This window comes from Chanodichthys erythropterus, chromosome 4 (assembly GCF_024489055.1).
Source record: "Chanodichthys erythropterus isolate Z2021 chromosome 4, ASM2448905v1, whole genome shotgun sequence".
NCBI lineage: Eukaryota > Metazoa > Chordata > Actinopteri > Cypriniformes > Xenocyprididae > Chanodichthys > Chanodichthys erythropterus.
In genome coordinates, this window is record NC_090224.1 from 29,814,298 (window position 1) to 29,822,794 (window position 8,497).

The following is an 8,497-nucleotide window of genomic DNA, read 5'->3' on the forward strand; positions in this document are numbered from 1 at the left end:
GTTCTGATAATGTTCCGTTTTCTGGGTCATTTTTTTTTTCTTTTTATCTGACTCATGCACAATGAAACCAGAAACGCATATTAAAACAAATGCAGTCAATTTTGTTTTCATGTTATTTAGAATCAGATATATTTACATTGTCATCTTGTACTTTCAGGCTGATATGGAGGACATGGCAGATTTGATGGAAATGAGGCGTCTGCTGATGGAGCGTGTGAAGAAAATCATGGAAAAGTGCCTTGAGTACCGTGACACCTTCGAACACTACGCCTACCTCTACGTGGATGACAGAACAGAGTTTATGCGGCAGTTCTTGCTTTACGGTCACATCCTCACGAGTGAAGAGATCGAGGCCCACGCAGAACATGAGGTCCCAGAAAACCCTCCGACTCTGGAACTTTTCCGTGAGCAGGTGGACTCGTATGAGCGATTGTATGAGGAAGTACTGAAATTGGATCCCATCCATGTGTTTGAGGGATGGATGAGGGTTGACGCACATGCCTTTAAATGTGCCCTGCTCAATGTCATCAAAAAGTGGAGCTTAATGTTCAAAAAGCATCTTATTGATCATGTAACGAACAGGTAAAAGCTCTAAGTAGCTTATTCCATGACAAATATGCTAATCAGAGCCAACTGAAGGTGCAAAATACTTTGCCTAATACTTTTTTATCTACGTGTCATGTGATTTTTAGTCTATCTGACCTGGAAGAGTTCATCAGAGTGACTGAGACTGGTTTTGGTAAGAAAGTGGAGGAGGGAGACTATAACGGTCTGAAGGAGATCATGGGTTACCTGATGGCGGTAAAAGAACGGCAGAGCATTACAGATGAGATGTTTAAGCCTCTGCAGCACACCATTGATCTGCTGAAGACTTATGAACAGGAACTCCCAGATATAGTTTACAAGCAGCTAGAGGTAAGTTTCTCCATAAAATATTGATAGTGTGGCCTCTGAGAGAAAGTTTTACTGAACACTGATCGATAAAGCCATGAAATTGCTTTAAGGGGTCATATAATGCCACAAGATGTAAAATAAGTCTCTGATATGCCCAGAGTGTTTATGTGAAGTTTTAGCTCAAAATACCACACAGATAATTTATTATAGCTTGTTAAATTTGTCACTTTTTGAGGGTGAGCAAAAGCGCTCAGTTTTTGTGTGTGTCCCTTTAAATGCAAATGAGCTGCTGCTCTTACTAAGAAGGTGGAGTTTCAAGAGCTTGTGTTAGCAGCGCCGATTACCTCACGTACAGTAGACTCACTGAGAATGTCAGAAACTGTTTCAGCCTTTTATGTTCAAACTTGAGACTCAAGAACATGACTGTACATGTACTGTAGAATGCAACAGGAAGTTTCTGAATGGTTGATGAATTTATGTAGCTGATGTGGAGTTAACTACCTTAAAGTTATTGATTGCATATTCTGTCATGATAATCTATAAATAGCTTGTGTGGGAACTGTTGTACAGAGCCAGAGAATATATGCTGCATGAAGATAGAACAGGTATAGTTTAATTTAATTACGGTTATAATTTGTCATGTTGTCGTCTTGCTTTTATGACATGCTATTGCATTTGTGTTACATACTGTGTTGCAATAACATGGCCTCACCCTTTTGTTGCGTGTTCTCGGGGACAGGGTTATGTACATTTTAGGGTTAGTGATGTCACCAACCCGGGAAGAAGCTCGTTGTAGTCCCTAACAGCTGTTTGCTGTAGTCCTTAAACAGAGAATTCTTTAAAAGAATTAATGTAAAGTATGATTTGGACTGCTGTGGAAAATGCCAGCTTAGACCAGCATGCATTTCTGGGCTGGATTCATGAAAATCTTCTTAAGAAAGAAGTTAAAGGATTAATTCACTTTCAAATGAAAATTACCCCAAGCTTAATGCCGAGTTCAGACTGCATGATTTTCAAAGTAGTCGGGTCACTGTTCTTTTCACACTGCATGACTATCTTGCATTCAGTCGCTGCTGTGTTCAAACTGCACGAAGGATCGGCGATAGAAGGTTTCACACTGCATGACTTTACAATTGGAAGAATCGCAGACAACTCTGTCTGCCACGCAAACTACGTTTCACAACCAAACACACGCGAGATGTAACAAGGAAACAATGCGATATCACGCGTGCAAGACCGGAGTTATTATTATCATTATTAAAAACGGTAGCCCGCAAGAAGCTTGCAATACGAATTGCCTGTGCGCTGATTTGCAGTGAAAACAAGAAAAATAAAAGAAGAATATGGAGGGGGAAATGGTTGGGGAGACTGTGGATTGTGTGTTCTGCAACGAGAGTTGGAGGTAAATAAATAACTTTTCAATGTGCTGCTGTTGCGGATGGTCAAGCAAATGTTTGTGCTTTGTTTCTGTTTGATAGAATTGTAATGTTTATCTGAAACAAAGCCATGCTTGCTGATATTGTGGTCTATAACTCCTCCCCGAACTCCCCGCTGCTCTGTATTTTGCTCTCTCATTGGCTGTCGGTCATCGCCGATGTAGTTTTCAGTCAGAACACTTTTCACACAGCAGGATTTTGAATCGCCGACAGGTCCAGATATTTAGCATGCCAAATATCTCACGGCGCCGGCGACTCGTCAGCAACTCGTCGGCGATTCTCTGAGAACACGTCTTTGCTCATTCACACTGCGTGATTATTACTCGCGTGAATGAGCACCGATTTGCCTGTGATTTCGGGCATTTGTCTGCGATTTCTCAAAACCTGTCGGCGAGCCAAAATCGGGGCTAAAATCGTGCAGTCTGAACTCGGCTTTACTCACCCCCAAGGCATCCTAGGTGTATATGACTTTCTTCTTTCTGATGAAGACAATCTGAGATATATTAATAAATATCCTGACACATCCAAGCTTTATAATGGCAGTGAGCGGGATCAACGAGTATGAGATGCATTTGTGTAAAAAAATAAAAAAATAAAAAAATCAATGTTTAACAAGTCATGAAGTATAATATCTATGCCAGACCGTCTTCTGTATTCTACTTACAAAGAAAGTGTAAAACACCTGCAGTTCAAAAAGCTTACGTTATGTCCTACGCCTTCCCTATTCAACTTACAGAAAAAGCTTAACTAGCAATGCCAGTTACGTTTTTTTCTATAATTTGAATACGGAAGGCAGTCTGGCGGAAGCTAGATATTTTACTTCATAACTTGTTAAATTTTTTTTTTTTTTTTACACAAAGGCATCGCTTCGCTTCAGAAGGACTTTATTAACCCCCCTGGAACCGTGTGGAGTATGTTTATAATGGATGGATGTGGATGGAGGCACTTTCTTCAGCTCATATTCGTTGATCCCGCTCACTGCCATTATAAACCTCGGATGCGTCAGGATATTTATTAATATATTAATATATCTCCGATTGTGTTCAATTGTGTGAACTAATCCTTTAAGGAATTTCTCAAGAAAAATTCTAAGAACGTCATAAGAATGTACCTCATGTATAAGTTCAGTTGTTGAAAAAATCTTAAGAAGTTCTCAAATATTTTCTTAAGAACATCATATTTCTTTTCCTTAAGAAGGAAATGACAGGCTTTGGCATTTATCTGATTGTTCTTGCTGAAGAGTTTCATGAGTCAGGCAACTGGTTGGCATTTGGTCTTAGCTGGTCGACCAGCTTATTTATTCTAATGAAGGCCATTGATTAAGGAAGTCTGACTGGTTATGTTAGTTAAGATAGTTAAGAAGCCTAGTGTTGACACCAACATACTGGCATCTTATTCTGGGGGCAAACATCATATGGTAGTGGCTAACATCATATGCTCGTGGCTAACATTGTATGTTAGTGGCTATTATCTTAAGTCAGTGGCTATTATCATAAGGTAGTGGCTAACTTACCCTGTGTGTGGGGTAAAAGGCCCCCCTCGCCACCTTATACATTTATAAGATTGTATGTTAGTGGCTAACTGGTACTAGTGGCTATGCTAGTGGCTAACATCATATGCTAATGGCTAACATTGTATGTTGGTGGCTATCATTGTATGCTAGTGGCTAACATTGTATGCTAGTGGCTTTCATCATATGCTAGTGGCTGTCATTGTATGTTAGTGGCTAACATTGTATGTTAGTGGCTATCATTGGCTGTGTTTACATGCACAACTTTTGTTTCAAACAGAATTAATTAATTCCGGTTGATAAGTCCAAACAGTATTTACATGAACGCTAAATAAAGTGATCGGGTTGATGTGCGCGTTTATGCCATGAGATAGTAGTAGGAGAATTTTAGAATGACATGACAGTCATTCATGACACTTCATTCAACAACTACAGCAGCGCGTTCCACGCTATCATCGTATACTAGTGGCTGTCATTGTATGTTAGTGGCTATCATCATATGTTAATGATTAACATCATATGCTAGTAACTATTATCATGTTCTAGTGAATACCATGGTGCTAGTGCCTATCTTCATATGCTAGTGGCTAACATCCTATGCTAGTAGTTAACATTGTATGCTAATAGCTATCATTGTATGCTAGTGGCTAACATCATATGCTGTTGGCTAGCATCATATGCTAATGGTTAACATCATATGGTAATGGCTATCATATGCTAGTAAGTGGCTAACATCATATGCTAGTGGCTAACATCATAAGCTAATGGCTATAATCATATATGCCGGTCTTTTCATTGTTTTGTCTGGGTTTGATGCACAGATGCTGCCAGAGAAGTGGAACAACATGAAAAAGCAGGCTGTGGTGGTGAAGCAGCATGTTGCTCCACTGCAGGCTAGCGAGGTGGCTAACTTGCGCAGGAAATGCGCCATGTTCGATGTGGAGCAGTATACCTTCAGGGAGCAGTTTCGCAAGAATGACTTCTTCAGGTATAGTACATGTTTATGAAAAGTCTCGAAGAATATGCCATTGCTTTGCTGGATAACAGTAATCATGGATAAAATGAGCATGTGTCTTATCAAGTCAGTTTTATTTCTAAAACGCTTTATACAGTATGGATTGTTTCAAAGCAGCTTCACAGTAATAAACAGGAAAATAACAAAATCAATAATGCAAACTTCATCAAATATGAGAAAATTCAAATTCTGCTGTAAACCAACACTACAGAAGACAATAGTGTTGACATTGAGCTCACGTCTGTTCAATGTTGATTCAGTTCAGTTCAATAAATGTGTAAAATTAATCTAGTCTCCATTTGTTTTCAGTTTTGACTGTGTGAATCCGCATGAGATGCTGGACACAGCACACAAACAAATTCAGGAGATGGAAACTATGATGGCTGGGCTTATTGAGATGGCCAGTCTCTTTGAAGTCAACATATTAGACTATAAACAGCTGAAACAGTGCCAAAAAGAGCTGCCCATTCTCAAGGAATTGTGGGATCTGGTCTTGGTGGTCCAGTCTTGTTTGGAAGCATGGCAGATGACACCCTGGAGACAGATCAACGTGGATGACATGGAGATGGAGTGCAAGCGTTTCTCCAAAGAGCTCCGTGCGCTGGACAAAGAGGCTCGCTCATGGGACGCCTTCACTGGGCTTGACGGTACTGTGAAGAACACTCTGATCTCGCTGAGAGCTGTCGCCGAGCTCCAGAACCCAGCCATCCGACCGCGTCACTGGTTGCAGCTGATGAACGCCACTGGCGTGCACTTCACCATGAACCAAGACACCACGCTGGCAGACCTGCTTCGCCTCAACTTACACCACTTTGAGGATGATGTGAGGAGCATCGTCGACCGGGCGGTGAAGGAGATGGGCATGGAGAAGGTGCTTGGTGAGCTGGACACCACCTGGACCAGTATGACGTTCGACTTTGAGCCTCACCCACGTACAGAGATTCCTCTGTTGAAGTCCAATGAAGAACTAATTGAAACACTGGAAGACAACCAGGTGCAGCTGCAGAACCTCATGACTTCGAAGTACATCTCGTTCTTCTTGGAGGAGGTTTCGACGTGGCAGCAAAAGCTCTCGGTGACTGACTCTGTGATCTCCATCTGGTTTGAAGTGCAGAGGACTTGGTGTCACTTGGAGAGCATCTTTATCGGATCGGATGACATTCGCTCTCAGCTACCAGAGGTCGGGTTTGCTGATGTATTTCTTTTATTATCCGTTCTTGACTGAAAACTTATTTTGCCCTCGGATAGTCACCCAACACACATGTAAAAAAAAGCCAGAATAGATAAATTGGAAATGTGAAACCGATATCTGAGATGCTTTAATGGAGAACTGAGAGTAAAATATGAGTGCTCAGATTTGAGTAGCATCTTGTACTGCCCTCTAGCACTCTATTCATAGATCTAGATGAGAGATGATAATGTCCATCTTATGCTTTTGGCCGAAAACATTTAGATAATTACTGTTGGGTGCCTGTGGCCAGTCACAGATGTTCTTCAGAATGTCAGAGGTTTTTTTGAGGTTTTTTTCTTGCAAATAAAATTGTATTGAGTATCGACTCATTCTTTCATGAATATCTCCGCAGGATTCCAAACGCTTTGAAAGTATCGATACTGATTTTAAAGAGTTGACACATGATGCCAGAAAAACACCGAACGTTGTGGAGGCCACCAATAAACCTGGGCTCTACAGCAAAATAGAGGATATGCAGAGCAGGTTTGCAGCTGGTTTCTGGATTTATTTGTCTGTCTGATTACCTTAAGGATTTTTCTCCTTATAGTGGACTTCAATGGGCACCAAATGGTTCAAGGTCCAAATGACAGTTTCAGTGCAGCTTTAAATGATACCAGACGATGAATAAGGGTCTTATCTAGCGAAACGATCAGTCATTTAAAAAAAATAATAAAAAAGTTTAAGTTTTTACAAATGCTCACCTTGCTCTGTTCTGCGATGCGCGTTCGTGACGTCACGTAATACGCAATTACGTTGAAAAGGTCACGCTTGACATAGGCGGAAGTACCTTTGAAGCTGCACTGAAACTATCATTTGGACCTTGAACCGTTTGGTGAACCGTTTGAAGTCCATTATATGGAGAAAAATCCTGGAATGCTTTCATCAAAAACCTTAATTTCTTTTCAACTGAAGAAAGAAAGACATGGACATCTTGGATGGAGTAAATTATCAGCAAAAGTTTATTTAAAAGTGAGCTAATGTTTTAACTTCCTCTCCTCAAGTCAGATGAATTGTTCACTTAGTTCAGGAGTTAATAGTAAATATAATTCAGGAATATGTACATTTGGACACTTTCTTGATGGCACTTATTTCTAGTCAAGTCAAGTCACCTTTATTTATATAGCGCTTTTTACAATGCAGATTGTGTCAAATCAGCTTTACAGTGATAGAGGGAGCATAATTTTGGCTGTAAAGCAGCTCTTCTGTCCTTTTCCAACTTAAGTAAGCTCAGTATTGATTCATTCCATTGTAAAAATAATTAGTTATTAATTTAGTGTATTTATCTATACAGCAGTCATGCTAGTTTGCATGTGACTGATTGTGGAAACTTCCAATAAGAAACCTCATTGAGGAAGTCTTAATTTCGGAAAGCACACAGTGTCTCATGATGCTTTGTGTTGAGCTGATGATTATCTCTCAGATTGAGAGTGTGACAGTCATTGCACCTGTTCTTGCAGATTGTCTCTTTGTGAAAAAGCCCTGGCTGAGTATCTGGACACCAAACGCTTGGCCTTTCCACGCTTCTACTTCATTTCCTCAGCTGACCTGCTAGACATCCTGTCCAGTGGCACTGACCCACACCAGGTACATCACAGTGGCCTTACATACAGCTTTCCATATCATATTCTTTAAACATTTCACATATGTTTTTGTGCTTAAATGTTTCAGCATTATAAGTATAAGGTTTGCTTATAGCTGAACTGCAGTGTAGCAATGGCATTTATTTACCTTTTGCACACACTAGATGGCAGTGTTGATTGCTGCTTCTCAAATATTCTTGAAGGCAAATTTCAAGTTTCCATGTCACATTAGGGAAAAAAATTGACTGAAATAGCAGCTGTGCAGTTGTGAAGCCATGCATTTTCTCCCTCAGGTTCAGAAGCATCTGTCAAAGTTGTTTGACAACATGGCAAAGTTGAAGTTTGAAACGGATGGAGATGGCAATCACACAAAGATGGGGCTGGGCATGTTCAGTAAGGAGGAGGAGTACGTTCCCTTCAGTCAGCCCTGCGACTGCACTGGGCAGGTACAGCCAGCACACATTTTCCACATTTGCACACATTACCCACAAAGCACCATCAATTATTTATCATGAGGGCAATTAGAAGAGTTTGTTTACAGAGACAGAGGGTGTTTCTCAATATGCGTTCTTCAGCGATCTTGTGTCCTTGTGTTCTTGCTCTACGTCATCATCAACCGTCGAAGTTCGTTCCATTACTCAAGAACGCAAGAACAGAGGACACATGAAAGTACCCGGATATGTTCTTGATATCGAGGATGCATTGAATGCAAACTTGAGAGAATTCCTTTCAAACAGATTCCTTTCTGAAGAAAGCATATGAGCCAGCTGCCTACATCACTTGGGCTGAGAACACTGTAGGTGATGATACATGGGGCAACTTTTTTAGCTG